The sequence below is a fragment of the Miscanthus floridulus genome, chromosome 1 (assembly GCF_019320115.1).
Source record: "Miscanthus floridulus cultivar M001 chromosome 1, ASM1932011v1, whole genome shotgun sequence".
Classification (NCBI taxonomy): Eukaryota; Viridiplantae; Streptophyta; class Magnoliopsida; order Poales; family Poaceae; genus Miscanthus; species Miscanthus floridulus.
This window is the reverse complement of record NC_089580.1, coordinates 143,660,975-143,681,837: the sequence shown is the minus strand read 5'-3', so window position 1 is coordinate 143,681,837 and position 20,863 is coordinate 143,660,975. Positions and strand designations below refer to the sequence as shown.

Here is a 20,863-nt window from a genome sequence, read left to right as displayed (position 1 = left end):
CTCTCATCGAAACCCATTTTTGCAGAAATGATTCTCTTTTGGGTCCTGGTGTTGGAGAAGGCCAAAATTGGGTATTGAACTCTTTGCCTGTAGCACTACCTAAACGTTAAATGGGTCTTGTATTTTGGGTGCTGTTGTTGGACATAGTTAGGCAAATAAGGGTCATGTAACTATATTCCATGAACTAGTTTCGTTTCAGATTATCTGCTAATGCTAGATTAGAGTAGCAGTGCCTTTTTTTCTGTAATACTGAAGGAGCATTGTTGCACCTTCGCAGCATATGAGATTCTATCTGATGAAGAGAAGAGGAAAAACTATGACCTCTACGGGGATGAGAAGGGTAACCCCGGGTTTGGTGGTGGAAATTTTGGAAATCATGAGGGCTATACATACTTTGGTGGTGGCCCCAAGTCCAGTCATTTCATATCTGGTAATGGATGGCAGACAATGGGTGGTCAAGGAAATACAAAAACCTTTTCCTTTTCTTTTGGTGGTAAACCTGGGGCCAGTGGTGGAAACCCCTTTGGTGGTGGTTTTGATCTTGGTGATGTTTTCTCGAACCTTTTTGGTGGTGGATCAATGGTTTCTAGCCATTTTGGTGGATCAACTGGCTCAGCTAGAGCCAACACTGGAACTTCTGGTCAGCATTCTGGCACTGCCAAGATTCAGGATATCACCACACAAGTTTTCAATAAAGAAGTAGCTGACCAAGGAACTACTTGGCTTCTGTTATTTTATACACCCCAGTCAAAAGGTCAATTTGTGCTAGAGAGTGTCATGCAGGACGTGGTCCATTCACTGGATGGTGCTCTGAGGGTAAGCTGATGTACAAAAACGATAATGAAATATATAGCGCTCCTCAACATATGGCATGGACATACATACCTAATAGCCTTCTATTTGTGCAGGCTGGTAAGGTCAACTATGACAATAAAAAATCTCTTTGCAAAAGGTCTGGTGTTTCAATAGGGAAATCGGCCCGCCTCTTCATCTATTCATATGCTACTACAGAGAAAGGATCTTTGCATGAGTATTCTGGAGAACATGATGCTAAGAGCTTGAAGACATTTTCTCAAGAACACCTGCCAAGATTCTCCAAACGGGTAGATATTGGCCAATTCAGTTTCCCTTTAAATGTTCTACCAAACCTTCCTCAAGTGCTCTTAAATCGAGTAAGAAGGACACACCAGCAATGTGGCGTGCTATCAGTGGGATGTTCCGCAATCGATTAATTTTTTTATGATGCTGAGGTGAGTAATTTGATCTGTTGCTGTTACTGCTCCATCTGGTTACCAGGCTTAGGAAATTCTAGGCCTTAACAATTTCTCTGCTCGACATGGGAAAACTTGGCACATAGCATACTCTAAGATGTCAATTGGTGTGGGTGTAGTTACTTCTGGGCAGTAAGCGGTAATGAATGGTTATAATATAAAAATTCTATGAAAAATAATTTACTCGCTCCATTCCTAACTGTAAGTCGTTTTAGTTTTATCCTAAGTCAACCTTTTGAGTCCTTTTCTAGCTTTGACCAAGTTTATAAAAAAATACACAAACATATACAGCATCAAACTAGATTCATTAGATACACCATGACATATATTTTGATATTGTATCTGTTTGATATTGTAGATGCTAATGGTTTTTTTTATAAATTTGGTCAAAGTTAGACAAAATTGACATAGGACAAAGCTAAAACGACTTACAATTTGGAACGAATGGAGTAGATGATTGAGCTTCCATTAAAATAGCATACCTTTACCATGCTGGTGAACAATCAGGGGGAAACTCTTATATGCTATTAGGACTTGATAAACAACTTCAACGGCAGTATGTGTAACATGGTAAACTGCTGTGCATGTTTAGGTTCATGATGTTTCTCATCCGCTGCTCAAAAGTCTTGGCGTGAAGAATCTTCCAGCTGTAATTGGCCGAACCGTGAATGGTGAGGAGCTCCTTCTGAAGGATGGCATTTCGGTGAAAGATCTCAGATCTGGTATCAAGGAATTGAAGACGCTGCTAGAAAGTTTTGAGAAGAAGAATAAGAAGCTGTCATCGAATCAAGCTAATAAGAAACCTTCCAGTCAATGGGAAGAAAACAAGGTTCCTCTCCTCACAGCTTCCAACTTTGAGGAAATCTGTGGAGATAAGACTTCAGTATGCATCATTGGTGTTTTCGGGTCAAACAAAGCCAAGGGACAGCTTGAAACAGTCCTGTCTGAGGTATATCTTCTGTTTTGAAAAGCCAAATCATAGTAGATAGCAGAAGTACATGTTTTCTTGTTCTTCTGAATGCATAGTAACATCTATTATCCTGTGGTTCTTCTTTCCTTAATCTTTTCTGGTGATTGCATCCAGATATCTAAGAAGACTCTGATAAGGGGGCAGAACTATAATTCCAGAAACGCAGTCTCCTATGCTTTGTTGGATAAGGACAAACAATCTGCATTCATGTCATCGTTTGATAAGTCTGGATATAAGTCATCTGACAAGCTGCTCATCGCCTACAAGCCTCGCCGGGGGAGGTTCGCGGTGTACGACGAGGACGAGGTGACACTGGAAGAAGCTGAAAGGTTCGTGGGATCTGTTTTGAACGGAGACGTTCAACTGTCACCGACGAAACAAAAATCTGTCCTTAGGCAGACGACTGTTGCAAGTTTTGCAAGGGTTTTAGATCTAACATTTATTATCTTTATTAAGGTTTGTACATATATAGCTGAACGAAGAGAGTAAAATTGTGTATAGCGTTTGCTGGACAGTTTTGTCGTTCGGTAAACCAGAATTACTGACTTATCTTTCCCTCTACCAATGTAATTGGGCGAATGCTAATATAGCGGACCATTTCTATACTATCTTTTGTTTTCACAAGATTCTGGTGTCTTGGCCAAGTATACTAGCAATCTTTTTTTTTGTTAGTCTGCCTTGCGACTTCTGAGAATATATGACGCGACCGAAACTTAGCAGGTGACGTGCATGGTGGTGGTGGTGGAGGAACACAGGGATAAGCTAATATGATAAACGGGTAGGTGTCGGACGGTCTATTACGGCTAATTTGGAAGCAAGCACACCCATGGATAGAAAAAACCCTCCATAAAGAACTAAATAATTATTCAAATTATTTACCTATGGATTTTCCATTCTGAAAAAGTTAGGGATCCCAAGAGGATTTGAGTTTTCAAATTAGCCCTTAGTGTTTGAAGTAGTTTAAACTTTTGATGTTATTGGAACCGAGAGTTTACTTCAAACTAAAATGCTGTGGAGATCCAAGAAAAAATTTGCTCTCGACTCTTTTTTATGCCAAAATTGCTGAGGATTTCCCAAAAGACAACTCTGGGCTTACGGTTGATGACCGCCGCGTAACGAATTCGGCCCAGCCCAACGTGTCGTCGGATCTATCCAGTCGCCAACGTCCCCACAGCTCCGATTCGTGGACAGCCTCATCCTCCGATTCGAGGCCAGTGAAGATAGCTGTGGCCTCGAGCACAAAATGCTATGGCCGAGCGGATGAGAGGAAGATGGCTGCCACCAGCCTCAGCTCCTGCTCCTCCTTGCCCAGGGCTACTGCAAAAGTAAGCTTCTTATCTAGTACGGAGTAACTCATAGCGCTCCATCTTGTTTCTTCTTGCTTCCTGATGCTACTGCTCATGTGTACAGCCAGGAGGAGTACCAAGATCTTCGTCGTACTACACCCAGCTGAACTTTTGCTCGAGGCATCCCTTCGAGAAGGCGGCGGCAGCTGCAGCCTTCCAGAAGCTCCCGCCCGAGCTCCTCCGGCTGAGCTAGCGGCGAGGAATAACAAGCATGCAAGAACCAGCTGCCGGCGGGCCACGGACAATTACCAGGCGGCGCCGGCCGCGGCGCAAGAAACAACAGCCAACACCCCTCCTCCTCCAGCCTCTCCCGTTCCAAGCGCCGAGAGATCCCCAGTAACGCCCGGCAGTAACGGCCAGCCGCAGCAGCCGGTCGCCACGCCAACGGCAGCGCGCCGAGCGAGCCGCCGAAGCGGGCGGCGCGCGTGCTGGGCAAGTACGCGGAGCCGTCGGCGAAAGGCTCGTCGTCGTCGTCGAAACAAGCCAAGCCGGAGTTCGGGAGCGGCGTGCTGAACGCGCTGCGCGAGGCGGACGCGAAGAAGGGCGGGGGCAGGCGGCGGGGGTCGCGGCTGCCTTAGGCGCCGGGCAACCTGTTCGACGACAGCAAGCGCGGGATGCCCAAGGAGGGGCGGACGTTCGAGCTGCCGTTCGGGGTGGACGTGTTCCTCGTCCTCGTCTCCTTCACGCTCATCACCACCATCATGTTCGGCACCTCCTTCCTCGTGTGGAAGCTTGGCGCCATACACTTCAACGAGTACTAGGCTGTCGTAGATTGTCTCCAGATTATGTGTTGGCTTCTCTTGTAATCTATACTTTTTAGCTTATTTTTTTAGTTGGAATAGTATTTTTCTCTTATGACAAATTAGTCGGAACAATATTTCAGCTTGTTTTTTCAGCGAAGCGAACGAGCCCATTGGGGGATAAATAAAGGGCCGTGGTTCTTCAAGTGCTAGATGAGAGAACTGCCTGGCTTTGTACTGTACTATATTTGATCGCCGACACTGGTTTGGCGCAGATTTTTGAGAAAACATAGAAATGATGGATGTTTTGCACAATGCTGGTGTCATGTTTCATAGAGGACTAATAATCGTGGTCATGGAGATGCGCAGCAAAGTGGCTGTAGTTTAGTGGTAAGAATTCTACGTTGTGGCCGTAGAGACCTGGGCTCGAATCCCAGCAGCCACAGGTTCTTTTTTTGTTTTTTTCCCTCGCTGATCTGATTACCTTTGTTAATAGCTCTTTTTACCGCCCCCCCCCCCCCCCCCCCCCCCTGGTCTGATTACCTTGGTTAATTGCTCCTTTTTCCCCTTGCCCCCCTGGTCTGATTAGACCGTGCTGCGTAACCGACGTATCAGATTCGATCGTGCTGAGCCGCGGACGGCCAGAACCCGCCGATTCCCGCGTCGCTGCCTCCACCACTCCGGCCTTCGGCCCTTCCTCCGTTTCTTGCCTCTTCCGCGCCCACCTTTGCGCATCGCGGTAGCCTGTGGTTCGTCCATTTTGCTAGATGGATCCCGACGCGGGCGGCTCCAGCTCCGCTCCACCACCTCCGTCGGCAACCATAGGTGCGCCCGAGACAAAGATTTTTTTTTTTCCGTTTCGTTCGTCTAATCGAACAGCTCCCGCCGTCGCTGCTTAAACCCTAGCGCGTGCTGTCTCGAATCGTCGGTGCAGGCGCGGGCGCGGAGACGAAGGAGGAGGAGCGCGGCCGCAAGGAGGTGGTGGTGGTACTGGTGGGCCCACCGGGCAGCGGCAAGTCCTCGTTCGCCGAGGCCGTAGTTGGCGGCTCCACCGCCGGCCGCCACTGGGTTCGCGTCTGCCAGGTGGGTCCTCCGTCGCTCTTGGTCTCAATGAGTGCAAATGTGCTGACCATTGCTATTTGCTAGTTATCCCAATGTGATGTTTCAAGACAATGTGCTAGTTAATTGAAAAAAAAACAACACTTGTTGAATAGTTGAGGGCTAATTATTGCCAAACAACACTTGATTTGGTCGAAATTTCGTCGTTGCGTCCTGCGAGTCCATCTGTGCTCTCAGTGGACACTTCATTGTTTTACTTCACTGCTTACTGGATAAATACTGTAATAACAATTTAGTATGTTAAAATAAGGATGCCATCACACATAGGGAAGCAGAGAATCTCAAATACTAATGTCTTTGTTCCCAATCAACTTGCTTTGACAATTTTACTCACGGTGTTTTACAGTTTCACGATGGCTGTTCACCTGTTCATTAACTAACACAACAGTTCAGAGCAGATTGACAGAACTCTGTTTTGGTGCTTACTGTTATCCAGGATACAATTGGGAACGGCAAAGCTGGGACAAAAATACAGTGCTTGAAGGCTGCATCAGATGCTTTGAAGGAGGGCAAGAGTGTTCTCATTGACCGCTGTAACTTGGAACGCGAGCAGCGTGCTGATTTTGTGAAGCTGGGCAGCACATTGCACGCAGATGTGCATGCTGTCTCCCTGGATCTACCTGCAAAGGTCTGTATCTCACGTGCAGTGAGCCGAAAGGGTCATGACGGCAATCTGCAGGGTGGGAAGGCTGCCCTTGTTGTCAACCGCATGCTGCAAAAGAAGGAGACACCCTTGCTCACAGAAGGTTTCAGTCGGATCATGTGCTGTAATGATGATGGCGACATTAAAAAAGCAGTTGACTTGTATAATGATTTAGGGCCTTCAGATAGTCTTCCATCTGGAGTTTTTGGTCAGAAGAGCAAAAGACCCGTACAAGTTGGTATAATGAAGTTTCTAAAGAAAGCTGATGCTTCCAGTGTTGAGACATCTAGTGGACCTAAGCTTGCATTGACAGAAATAAAGCCAGCGCAGCAAAATCCTTTGCCAAAACAGGAAAATGTTGAAGCTGGTTTTGCCTGCCCAATGGAAGTTGAGAAGGGGTTGAATGCACAAGATGGAAAATGAAGAGCATGCTAAAGAAAGTGATTATTGTGATGTTGGTTCCCGTACTCTGGCATTTCCATCTATTTCTACTGCCGACTTCCAGTTTGATCTTGACAGAGCATCTGATATTATAGTGGACACAGCTGCTAATTTCTTGCAGAAGTTTGATAATATAAGACTAGTTCTTGTAGACCTGAGCGAGAAATCAAGAATTTTGTCATTGGTCAAACAGAAGGCTGCTAAGAAGAGCATTGACTCCAACAGATTTTTCACATGTGTGGGAGATATCACTCAGTTGCACACAAGAGGAGGTCTTCAATGCAGCGTGATTGGTAATGCTGCCAATTGGTAATGATTTTGGTTACTTAAATATTTGGTACTCCTATGTACCTGCTTAAATTTACGTTTCCTCATCTAGAAGGGAAGCATTATGTCTAAATATTTTTCTTTTGTTGAATCTTGTGTTATTATGTTTCTTTTTTTTTTGAACAAGTTGTGTTATTATGTTTCTGGGCGAACCAAACTGGCTGTTTTGGAGAAGGTCAGTAACCTTACTACAGACAGGGAGATGATATTTGTGCCCTTTTAACTGCAGGAGGCTAAAACCTGGAGGTGGAGGGGTTAATGCGGCAATATATAATGCTGCTGGAGAATCTTTACAACATGCAACTAAAAAATGTGCTGATGCACTGAGGCCAGGAACCTCTGTTGTTGTTCCACTTCCATCAACTTCTCCTCTGCGTCAACGGGAAGGTGTGACCCATGTCATACATGTGCTTGGGCCAAATATGAATCCAATGCGACCAGACTATCTTAAGAATGACTATACCAGAGGGTCTAAGATTCTTCGTGAAGCATACAATTCACTTTTTGAGAATTTTGCATCCATTGTGCAGAGCTACATGGGAAAGCAGAACAGTGAATCTGGAGCAGAAAAGTCAGCATCTGGAGGGACATCTCCCAATGACACAAAAATGAAGCGAGAGGACAGCCATGGATCTGAAAGGATGAAAAAACATAAGTTGTTTCAACCCATTATGACTGCAAAGCAACAGCATGAGTGTACAAAGGTTAATGCTCCAAATTGCCATGATGATGCCATGACTTCATCTGCTGTTCCTAGCCAAACTAGACAAGTAGACAACAAAAGGAATGATGTGGTTACCAGGTAAGACTTGGGGATCCTGGGCCCAGTCTCTTTATGAACTTGCCATGAACCCAGAAAAGTACAAGAACTCAGATTCTATCCTAGGAGACATCAGATGAATATATTGTTCTGAAAGATCTCTATCCAAAGGTTTATTATGGAATTTTCTAATTACATACCTTTTCTATTGTGTGCTTCTTAATGATATTCAGTGATCCAGTTGTCATCTTAGCAAAAATCTTTATATATGCAGGCCAAAAGGCATATTTTGGTGATATCTAGAATGGATGGTCTTGACTCTCTAGCAGATGTCAAGAAAGAACACTTGCCTTTGTTGAGGAGGATGCATTCAGCTGGGGTGAAGTGGGCACAGAAGTTCCTAGAGGAAGATGCGGCTTTGGAATTCAGACTTGGATACCATTCGGTATGATCCTAACTCAAGTTCGTTTCCTTGAACTTTCCTTGAGAAGTAGAGTGTGTTTTAATTTGAGGAACTGCATCATGGCATGTAATCATCCAGAACTGTAGTGTGATAACCTCATTACCCAATTTATATAAACATTTTCTTATGAGGGATAATGTGATGGACTAGCTGATTTGACTTCTCAAACCAAAGAAATTGGTTATGCTTGGGTTCATTATCCATCATTCCTCTCGAAAAACACTAGTTGTGGCATGAGCAATTTCACATGTTTTGTTTTTTATTTATTACAGGTTCCATCAATGCGACAATTGCATCTTCACATCATTAGCCAGGATTTCAACTCTGCAAGCTTGAAAAATAAGAAACATTGGAACTCCTTCACCACATCATTTTTTCCGTGATTCTGTTGATGTCATTGAGGAGATTGAACAAAATGGATCAACAACCACCAGCACTGATGAAAAGGTACTCGCAATGGAACTCCGGTGCCACAGGTGCAGGAGCGCTCATCCAAACATCCCAAAGCTGAAATCCCACATCGCGATCTGTAAATCTTCCTTCCCTTCCCATCTTCTGCAGAAAAACAGGCTGTTGTCCTCTACGATGCATATGGACCGCACTTAGATGTTAGAACTCGATGATCAGTTGTCCTTGCACACACATTTTGCATGTCGTGCTTGCCTAAGGATAGTTTTGATCAATTTTTTTTTTTTTTTTGTATTCGAACTAGTGTGGAATCCTGTCTTGCTCTGAACCTATCTTTTCAGAGACCATTACTTGTGTTAGCGTGCTTACTGAAGATTGGGGATGGAAGCTCCATTTGACTTGGGTCATTGGATCGATATTAAAATTTGGTAAAATAAACTAGGGTGTGTTAGGGATCCAAGTTCTTGAAAAAGTGTTTTGGATCCAGATTCTTTCAGACAGATCAGATAGAATCAATTTATAAGAATGGACTAGATTCGGATTCAAAAGAAAATATATATTTTCTTAAAATCATATAAATATAAAAACGCTTAAAATTTGAACCTTTTGTAGGCTTAGAACAACTTAAATACAACATATTTTAACTTGCTGAACTTTAGAATGATTAACTTTAAAAAAGACAATGGTTGGTGTAGAGGAGAGGCAAGAAATGGAATGAGTAAAAACTAACACCATGTTTAGTTTGAGGAATCACTCTATTATGGACGAGATGGTGCATCATAAGAATGAGGAATCCCTCTATTCTGGACGAGATGGTGCATCACAAGAATGACTCCATCCTTCTACCGGTACTTGTCGGTGTTTCGAATTACCAACTAGTAAATTTCTAGTATTGCGTCTCTGGTTTGGATGGTGTTCTTAGATAACATAAGGTTTATATTGGTTCGGGCAGAAAGTCTCTACGTCCAGTTCGTTGCTGCTGCTCGTGTTACTAGCACTAAAAGTTTGTAGTAGGGGTTACAAATGACCGAGAGAGGGAAATGTCCCAAGTCTCTGGTGTGCGTGTGCTCCTAAGGCGTGTGTTTTGCTGTCTACAGCCGTGTAGAGTGGTGAACCGCCGTCCCCCCCCCCCCCTCCTGGGGTGTTCTGCTTCTCCTTTTATAGACGAAGGGGAAGAGCAGGTTACACAGAGAGAAAGAGGGAGAAGAGCCAAGGAGAGGAAGGCTTCCAGGACCGCTGGGCCTTTCTTCTCCTTTATGCGGGTCCTGTCGACACTGCAGATGATGACAGGGACGGCTCCACGCCGGGCGCCTGTTCGCCACTGAAGTCCAATTCCGTCCCGACGGGCGACGCGGTGAACCAGCGTGCTGGTTAGCGGCCGTACAAGGAGTAGGCAGCATAGTGACCACGTGTCCGTCACTGTTGGTGATGTGAGTTCCCTGGAGTGACATGTCACAGGCATGGGTCATGTTGAGATATGCTCGCTCTCTGCACGATGCCAAAAGTTTGACCTTGGGTTGTACTTTCTGGTCCGTAGTGGTTGGGCTCGACCTCTCTTAGTTCCTCTCAGGGGTCGATACGACGGAGAGGTCGTGAACCCTTGTGCGGCATGCGGCTAAGGCAAAAGGGAGGGGTCGTGGTGGACCCGTCCTTGGCGCCTAGCCTGGTCCGCTTGGCTTAGCTGGGCCTCGGTCATTCGGGCTTTCACTAGTTGATGTATCGTGAGCCGCTTGGCCTGCTAACTAATCGTTGTCTTGAGACATCCGGGGGTCATAACCCCGACAAGGGTGTTCACAAATATGGATTGGAGAAGATAAGAAGGTAATTTTCCTGTTCAACCAAATAGTAGTGGTCTTTTTTTTTGCAAAACCAAATAGTAGTGATTTGCTTCATCTATTTCTAGACTACCTGTAAATTCAAGAAAACAAATGTTATGTTAAGCTAAGATACATTAAAAAGAAACAGTGAAATAAGTACTGATATAAGGCAGTAAGGTATGAACTATGTAATGTGATTCGCCAAAAAATATAATTCAAGAAAACAAGAATTTCTAATATGTTTTTTTATGAAATAAGTATTTTTAATATGTTAGAAACATCAATAAGGCATGTCGTGTCCTATCCGACATATGGGGCTGCTCAATTGTTCGAGCAATGGGCATCTGCATTGGAGGACACTAACTCCGACCAATAGATGGTGGCTGTTGACGGAGGACTTCACCACGACAATTATCTACAGCAGCATCAGGGTGAAAAAAGGCTAACTAGTGTGTGATGCTCCGCAGTCCTGTACCAACCTATACCTAGGCCTTGTTTGGGGAGCTTTTGCTTCTCCATAAAACTCGAAAAGCTAAAAGCTCTCCCAAATACGGTAGCTTCTTCAAACTGATGAAAGCCCAAAAGCTATACTTTATAATTTTTTTAGAAAGCATCTTTAGAAGGTGCTTTTTAAAAAAGATACAATTTCCAAACAGCGCCCTATCATGAAGATGTGGGGCGAGCTGTCTAGCCCGCGGGGTGTCATGCCTCTATTTTTTTTAGTTTGGGCAACTTTTTCTGGGTTCAGCCATTTTTTTTTTCAAGTGATCCACTAGCTTGGCACCCAAAGTGACACTAAACCAGTTTGACAACAATTCAAGCAAGCGAGCCAATCCTAGTAGCAATGGCATGGTAAGGCTTTTTGTGTTTGCTAAGGGTCTGTTTGATTCCATGTACTAGTTCATTAACAGGAGCTATTTTTTAGTAGTAAATAATGGATTTAAACAGGCCCTAAGTTTACTAGAATGGGCCGTAAGCTGCTCTGTAGAAGGTCCCTTGGCATCATTGCGGCTGAACCACCTGACGAAGTCCTTGTCGGTGGTTCTTTTTCGTACGTTGGTGTGGGGTGTAAAGCGAGCTGATGAGCTCGTCTGAAACTCTTGAAGTCGGTGCACGAAATTGCAAAAGCTATTATCCTGTTGAGATGAGTCGAGCTGGGGAGTGGCTGCAGTTGGGTCTGAAACCAACATTTGAATCCGGCCCAACCATGGAAAGTCAGGCTGGCCCGTTTGAAGCCAATCTTGGAAAGTCAGGCCGGCCCGTAGCCTTGTGGTGTTTTATCCAAGGAAACGAGCTAAACGGAGGCCGCAGGTTTTTGTGTCCGTGGCCATCTTGGGGTCCCCCAGCTGGCTGATGGTATTTGTTTCAAAAAAAAAAAAAGAAGAAGCTGGCTGATGGTACGGCGAATACCTGTGAATTGTGAAGTAAACAGCGGTAGTTTAGCCTCTCGGAAATTCGTCAGCGGAAGTGATATGATACCCACGTTTATTTACCTCCTATAGTTCTGGTAGAACTTATCAAGTTTATAATTTATGTAAATTGGCGCCTTCATATGCACATGAGCAAAGAGAAGTTTTACTAACATGAGCAACCTCGGGCATCACTTATCCGTTGAACGATTCTGGATACAAGCAACTTTATTGTCATGCATCTTTTCCGGTGTGCATGCAGTTTCATATTGATCCACCACTTCAACAACCTATTTCAAATCGGGACGGCTAGCGCCCATCCGGACGTCTGGTCTAAGGACACGTCTGGACGCAGCTCGGGGCCATCCGATTCAAGAAACAGGAGGCGTCCGATCTCAGCACATAACAGAAGAAACGAGCGCACATATCCTCTCCCACGTAACGGAACAGAAGGAGCGCGTGCCCGCGTGTACTCGCGGTGGCCCGTCCCCCATCACGCCGAAGAAGGGGAGGGGGCGGCGCCTGCCTACGCCTCTGGTTCGAATGCCCAGCCGGCGCCGAGAGAAGGTGGAGACACTGAGGCGAGGCGGCCGAAGGTGAGGAGGGAGCGAGATTTAACACCCGATCTACTTTTAAAATATCTAGATGCAACACTTGCAACATACATCTCAAGACAGATGAAACACTTGAAACATGCATCTAAAACATTTGCAAAAACATCTCAAAACCATTGTAAAACATACGCAACATCTAGATAAAACATTTGCAACATATGTGTCATATGCAACATCCAAATAAACACACTTATAATATACGTCTGAAAAAACAGATGAAACATTGGGAAGAGAAGCTTGTAACACACGTATACAACCATTGCAACATATGCAACATTCAAATCTACTTTTGTAACATCCTTATGAAACATTTGCAACATACCTATGAAACATCTAAAACATAGACTTGCAACATGTGTTTTTCACCCTTCATCTTCCGTATGATGCAACGCAAGTGGGGGATGGGCAGGAGGAGGGCAGCGCCGTCATGGCCCCTTCTGGAGGCGAGTGGAGGGGGCGGCGGGGATAGGGCGCCGACGTGCTTTGGCCGAGATGCGGCTGCCATCGTCGCCTGTGGGTTGAGGGGAAGGCAGGGACAGGCCAACGATGGCATAGGCCACCGCCAGGCTCTAACTGGGCGAGGGCCGGGAGGAAGGGCCTGGCCACAGACACAGACGGCTACCAGCAAGCTCTGGACGGGCGGGGGCTACAAGAAGGGGCCGGCAGGGAGTTCTGGCTGGGCGGGGGATGTGAAGAAGTGGCCGACGGTAGGCGTAGCGACTGGCAGCGGGTGGAGGTGCCACGGGGAGTGGAACGAGCGGATGAGTTTTTTTGCGGGAGCACGTCTGGACGGGAGTCATGGGACGAACGTCCTCATGCAATCATTATCGATTTCAAATCAGAAAGTCACTCCAAACTTTGATTTTCAGAACTGGATCTATACTACAGATTTATATAACGCACGTCATAGTGCAAACATACCTTGTTTGAGGCTGTCATGCCATGCAGGGGCAAGACCTCACTACCCTAGATCTGGACATCACTGTCGGTTCAAAAACCCCCTTCACTGCTGGATTTTGAACCGATAGTGGCATACCGGCAGTGATGGGGGGTTGACATCACTATCGGTTCTTAAAAACCGACACTGATCTGCAGGAAACAGTATCGATTTCTGGTTCCACCCGACAGTGTCTAGTTGAACAACACTGCCGGTTTGTAGTCCCAACCGACAGTGATGGTTGCTTCAAGAGTATCGGTTCTTGGCTCAAGCCAACAGTGTTGAGCAAGCCTACACTATCGGTTCATGGCTCAACCCAGTAGTGTTGAGCTAGACAACACTGTCGGTTGATAGCTCAAGCCGGCAGTGTTGAACAAGACAACACTGTCGGTTCATGGCTCAAGCCGATAGTGTTTTGCAAGACAACACTGTCGGTTTGCTGCTAACCGGCAGTGATGGCCCATTCATATTTTATTGTTTTATAATTGATTTTAATTTATATTTTTTTATGGAATCGGGTTTCGCTTTATATACGCTACGTAGATGACAGGTCCATCAATATTAAATATTACAAATGTTACGGTTACAGTTCAAATGTTCTTATCCAGATCTCGATCCCTTAAAAGAAAAAAGAAATGTTCTCGGACTTCACAGATTGTGCAATGCTTCTCAGACTTCTTACAATAATCTAGCGAGCCGCTCTGGGCCATACTGGTCCTTGTACCTCACGGATCATGCAATAGAAAATACTCCATCTTTTTCCAATACCTCGGCTAAGATGAATTTTGCGAGCTCCGATTGCAGTGCGACGATCTCCATGTCTAACAGCCTTTGATGGTTATATTTCTTGCGCTGTCGTTCAAAAAAGATGATATCCAAAGAGGAACATTAAATCATTTTGTTGAATTATTAATAGACATAAATGAAATGGGGATTATACACACCAACTTATCGGCTTCTTCCGATTTCCGATGTAGCGAAGCATTACCCACATTACATAAAACCCGCATTCATTGTTTCACGCCGGCTGTGATAGGTACGTGCCCTCTATTTCTACAACCTTGAATGGGACCGGTGTCCCACCGATATGTCTTCTTCGGACACTGAGCAACATTAAAGGGAGAAACATTAGAAAGCGGTATGTGTGATTAGAAAATAATATGTTATTAGGATCGCTTACCAATTCAGCACTGCCATCAGTGCATCCAGATGATGAAATGGTTTTTTCTTCGAGTCCCACACCTCGATCAAATTTTTGGCAAGATTGACACAAATGAAGACGAAATGGTTGCTACAATCACATAATCCTAATTATCGAATAATCTTAACGAAAAAAAAGCATAAAATTAAAAGCCGAGAACATATACTCGCAGTTGTAGGCTAGAAGTATGTGGGTTTTCTTCTTCATCGTGAATTCGTCAAAAACAACAATCAATCTCTGTTTCAGGTCTTCCACGTCACATCTATAGAGGCCTAGACATGTCCTCTCATTGACTCGCAAGGGGTCCAAGAAGCCTATGTAATCCCATTTGCTTTTTAGAATGCAAAATTTTGCTATACACCTACATAAAATCATGGGAAGTGCTTAAAAGTTAATAATTTATCTCGAGAGAGTAGTTAATTGTAATATCGTGTGTGTAGGGTACTTACATAGTCCACAGCATCAACATGTGAACATCGAGAGAGTGTTTCTGGTATAGCTGAAACAAGCACTCCCACTCGACATCGAACTTCTCTTCTTCAGGATAATGGAAAACATGTGGCGAACGGATAATAACCTCAAAACCAAAGTCGTCCGTCTCTGTTGCTTGAGCCATGTAATATTCATGCAACTGGCGCATATATGTTGTCAAATTTTTATACCCGTCATCGAGAACCAAAAGATTGCCCCTTTCATACTTTATTGCCGGTGTTCCCGTTCCTTGTACATCATAATAGATGTTCACGACCTCTTCCATGGTTAATCCTGGGTTGTCTTCGACGTACTTCTGTATGTTCTTTAAATCTTTATTATGTATTTCTTCATCTCTTGTTGTAGCGTATTTATTCTGTGTTTGCCTTTCGAATTCGGACTTCAACAAATACAAAGGCATTGAGGCATAGAGATTGAAGAAACTAACACAATCTTCCTTCGAGATGTGTGCTGTAAATTTTTCTTTCATCAAGGTGGTAACGCTGCCACTGAATAGCCTTTTTCTTTTCTGTTGGTCCACTTTGGGAGCATTAGCGACCGAATCCAAGGACCTTTTCTATGACTGCGAGGATGTCCTTGATCTTGTTTTGGGCTGAGGTGGAGGAGGAGGAGGATGACGATGAGAATTCTGTTTTCTCGGTGCTAATGAAGATGGAGGGAGAGGGGGAGGGGGAGGGGGAGGGGGAGGAGGAGTCTCTTTTCTTGGGTCTAATGAAGATGGAGTCGGATGAGGAGGAATAGAAGAAGACCTCTGTCTTCTCGGAGGTGATGGCTCCAGATGAGGAGGGGAGTGATCTCTATTGGGAGATGGTGAGTGATCATCGCGGGTGGGCGAAGACTCGTAGTCATCCTCATCATCAGAGGATAATTGATGGTCGAGCTTAATGAAGCGCTTGCGCCAGGCCACTTGAGAGCCCTTGTTTTGACCAAGTTTCAGCCTGTCTTCTACTACGGGGTACTCAATGGGTATCTTGTTAAACTTCTTATCAAGTATTCTATCAATGATGACGCGAGCGTACCCCTGTGGAATTGGGCGGCCATTAATTGTCTCGTCTCCCGCAGGCCAGGCCTGGCCAAGCTCCACCTTGTCCTTTGTCCATTCCTGATGGATGTACAACTTGACATTGATGGGTTCAGTGATGCCGTCCACCGGATGAGGCACATTCGCCTCTTCTTCGTCGAGCGGGGTCAATCCGCAGCTGCTGCGACCCCTAAACTATGGGCTAAAGGCAGAAGGAGTAGGGTTTTGTGGTACTCCTAACCCTTTGGACATCAAAATTTGCTCGACTCGCGCTTCAACAGTCGCCTCAATCTGTGCTTCCATTCTGTCTTATATCTCTTTTAGTCGCCTCAAATACTCTGCCTCCTGTTCCGCTCTACCCTCGAGCGGCTCCGGTAAGTGTTAGATTCTTGGGGGAATGCTAGTTTCCAAGGAACAACACCGGTTCATCTAGTGCGACTAGGGTGCTCCTTGGTTCTGAGTACTTGGGTGAGCACGTCTTTCTCCCTATTAGAAGTGTGAGTCCCTTGCCTCACCTCCTCAGTTACCTGGGAGATCCTCTAGATGAGTTCGCTCATGGGTTCATTTTTGGAGCTAAAGCTCCCATCCTTGGCGTGCCGTACATTCCTCCCCATACAGTATAATACCGATCTGGGCTCCCAATTGGTTGTCTCAACCTGAACGCCTTCCTCAGCAAGGCGATCCATCTTTTGAAGTTCTGCTTCAAATTCTTGCATCTTTTTGGCATGGCCACGAGAGCCGAGATGATGAGGATTCATCGCTTTCTACGAGTTTTCCTTATTCTTCCTGCTCAGTGCTAAGTACTCCTTAGATAACCTATATTCCTTGAAATCCTGCCAGAAGTCCTTCTGCTTGCTAAACCGTCCACCATCGAAATCTGGCTCTTTATTTTGGAGGACAAAATTCTTGTACAATGTCCTCTTGAAATTCCTGAAGCATGTCCCCATGATTTCTCTTGCTTTTTTCTTGACTAACTCCCTATCATACTCGGTTGGGAAAGTGAAATACTCTAGGATCTTGACATCCCATATGTAATCCTTCTCCCTTTCGTGAACCCTCCACCGGTCATCATCTTTCCCAATCCACTTCCTGTCCTAATCGGGATGAAGTCCCTAACAAGTAACCTGAGGATAGTCTTGTATTTGGTCAAAGCTATAGGCGGTGAGAGTGGATCCCCGAATTCATCGAACTCAGTAATGTGCCAATGTGCATTCCTACCAAAAGGAATCTTTGACATGCCTCGCTTGGATCTAGCCTTCCTGCTACCCAAACCCTCTGGCTCCTCGGCCGACGGAGGCTCCTGCTAGAGACACCAAGTAAGCTACGATCCTCTCAATTGATTAGCGTGTGTGGCTACATAGTCACATGATACCAAAGTTACCTGGCCATCTTGATCATTTTGACCCAGATCGAGCAGGCCAGACGAGGTCCATGGCTGCTCGTTCTCACCGACTTGATTGACACCGTCACCATTTGTTGGATCATGCGGCTCTCCTGTCCCAGCGATATCAGTCACTTCTTGTTGTCGATCTGTTCTTCGGCGATGGGGTAACAGGCGATGATGAGTCATGGCTGTGACATGATCGTGGTTAGTTTTGGCCATGGACAACTACTAATAGCATATGTTCATATATATATATAATTTGTTTAATGCAAAGTCTAATAATAAGTCCACATACACCAAAGTCAAATAATAGCATATGTTCACCTAGAACAAATTCATTGTTTGATTGACCACATACAACAAAGTCCACCTACTGTTCTATGAAACTAAGCCTACATCAACTTCCAAATAAGAAAAGCAATGACCATAGCCATAAATAAAAGCATGACATCTTTCCATGACCAAGGAGCATTTCTCCTAATCTTCACATCTCCGGCGGGTGGCTTCTCTTCGACCTCCAGTGCCAGCGGATGGCCATGGTTTGCATTCATTGGACCATAGTAGGCCAGTTGCCCATGGTTTGCAAGGTAGGCCGGATGACTATAGTAGGCCCTCAAAGCTTCAGCTTCTGTGTTGTATTTTTTGTGCAAATTACCAGGTTAGCGATTGACTTGAGCATAGCAATCTTCCTAGGTTCGATAAATCCCAGGCATGTGATGAACATGCACTACATACCATGCCATGGTTGCCTATACATTTAAGTAAATTAGGTTGTTATTCAAATATGATGTATTCTTATACAATTTAATATATTTACGAATAACACACAACCATTGCATAGATAGGAGTGTTTAGAAAACAACTATTCACGTGCCTTAGTAATAGTTGTTAGATGTAGGAAAGATATAAAGAATATTTTTTATTCGTTAAAAACCAAATGATGATTTAGAGAGCCAGTTTAAGACTTTTGGATATACTCCTAGAGATGTCTCAGAGTCTTCAGTCTCACTATAAATCCCCCAACCATCGACGTGAGGTTCTTTCACAAGTATTAGTGCAGGTAAGCATCTTTCCAAATTAGTGACACTTTGATCTGAAACTTATATGGTTGGTAGGGGCAAATATGCATCTCATACTATCCCAGGAAAGTGACATGCAAAAACTCATAATAAGATAGGATTGTTGGAAAATATTCCTAGTTTAATGCATAGGGCTACATAACTATGTATTACTTATAATCTTGCATAAGTTAATAATTATGCATCTTTATGCTGATAGCATGGAGAATTCCATGACAAGTTTGGACATATATTAGTTCTATAGGTCTAAAGTATATATACTCCATCCTCACATCCAAAAACATTAAGCATCGGTGGCACAGTTCCAAAAACATTGAGTATCCGCCTGATGGGAGCACAGTTGTAATTGCAAGCTACGAGGTGAGGCCAGCCATTGGTTTCACATATGTATCCGGCCAAGCTCCAATGATGCATAAGATGGTTTCACAGAGAAAACGTAAGTTTGTTTCACAGAGAAAATGCAAGTACTCCAAAAACAAACTACCATTAACATTCAGAGAGCAATTTCTGTCAAGTATTACGAGTCCCTGCTATGTTTATCCTGGTAACCAAAAATAAAATTACGCTTTTGTTCTTATCAGTATATTGATTAATAGAGCTGAGCAACATGCTATTAAGTAACAATGTACTACTTACTAGCAATACGTCCAGAAACGGATAGTACACACTATGTGGCAAACCTAGGTTCTAGCATTCACAGCTGCATGATCAAACTATATGACAACACACACTGCATGATCAAACTGATTCAAGTAAGCAGTTGTGGGACATTTCATCAGACACATAGCGGGTAGTGAGCCACGCACTCACCATGAGGGTGGGAAAGCAGCTGTTCGCGTGCTCCTAAAGGCCTCGGTGGTGGGATGGACGGCGCGGTGCTCCAGACAGCGTGGTGCTTCGGCTTGGCATGGACGGCGCGGTGCTCTAGCTTAGGGCGGTGGACGACGTGGGGCAGTGCTCTAGCGTGGGGCGGTGGACGGCGTGGGGCGGTGCTCCGGCGTGGGGTGGTGCTCTGGCGGTGCGACGGGAGGGGTTGGCGCGAGGTTGAAATGAATTGGGATAATTTTAACCCACGCCACTTTTATAGCAGTAGTTCATCACTGCCGGTTTTGCTTGCAAACCAACAGTGATGGGGTGCATCACTGCCAGGTCACTCTCCAAACCGTCAGTGATGTGCTGTAGCAATTAGGTGTTAAGTATGATAAGTTTCCATTTTGTTTCGAACTCCTCTTACTGGCACAACGATTAAGACCCCTCAACTTAGCCCCCGAGACCCATGTTCGAGTCCTAGGCGGCCTAATTTTTTTTGTTCTATTTTATAAATTATTAATTTATTTTGGGAAATAGTTCATCACTACTGGTTTTGCTTGCAAACCGATAGTGATGGGTATATCACTGCCGGGTCATTCCCCTAACCGACAGTGATGTTGTATAGCAGTTAGGTGTTAACTTAGGTGTTAAGTAGGATAAGTTTTCGTTTTCTTTCGAACTCTTTCTACTGGCACAACGGTTAAGACCCCTCAACTTAGCCCCCAAGACCCGTGTTCGAGTCCCAGGCGGTCCAAATTTTTTTGTTCTATTTTATAATTTTTTAAGCGGCCTAAATGTCAAAAGGAAAAAGTAAATAACCCTTTGCACACATCCTATACTAGCGCAACGGTTAAGTCTCTGAACTCTGCAGCCTGAGACCCGAGCTCGAACCCGAGGGCTGGCATAATTTTTTTTAATTTTGTATTTATCACTTTCGATTTTCAAAAATAAACCGACAGTGATAACCAGTATCACTGTCGGTTTATTCTCATCAATGCCGGTTTTTTGAAACCGACAGTGATGTTTATATATATTAAAAAAATCTTTTATATACTGAATAAATAGAAGCATATGTATTCTTATGTCGAAATAGCTTGAAATTTTTTTGGCAAGCTTGTACACCCAAATTAAGACCCCACACATGATTTTAGTTTTTTCTGATTAGTTTTTTTATTTATTATATTTTTCTGTGTGCTGAATGAGACAAACGAGGGTGAATTTCATCTTGGACCTAATAGATTTTTTCATCCACCTCCATAAAATTCTTATCCCTAGGGTACATTAGAGCCTGTGTAAAAGTTTGACACCATTCTAGATCTTTTCGTGAGTAGACTCAGTTCAACCTATAATTAATTGGTGTCGTCGCACGAAAATTCAATTAAACCTTAGAAAATAGCAAATCATCTTTGAAAATCCAAAACTAGGTGTTTCCTTCACATGTGGCACGTGCAAGTCTAAGAAAAAGTTTGAGACCAATACGACACCGAAATGCGTATGAACCACAGAAACCTTGATAACCTATGTGTATAGTCATGGTTCGATGAAATGGCGCATGTACCTCTGTGAAGCATGTATACTCCGCCTATGTTGAATGCCTTGAAATTTTTTTGG

General features: G+C 44.4%; 1 non-coding gene and 2 pseudogenes across 1 annotated transcript; all 3 read left to right on the top strand.

Moving 5' to 3' along the window:
* The first annotated feature begins 432 nt into the window (after positions 1-432).
* Positions 433-4,165, top strand: LOC136464604 (dnaJ protein ERDJ3A-like; annotated as a pseudogene).
* LOC136542881 (transcription factor bHLH140-like) lies at positions 3,413-8,949 on the top strand (annotated as a pseudogene).
* Positions 4,701-4,772, top strand: TRNAH-GUG (transfer RNA histidin (anticodon GUG)). Its single transcript has one exon. It is a non-coding gene; the product is annotated as a tRNA-His (tRNA).
* Positions 8,950-20,863: the final 11,914 nt, after the last annotated feature.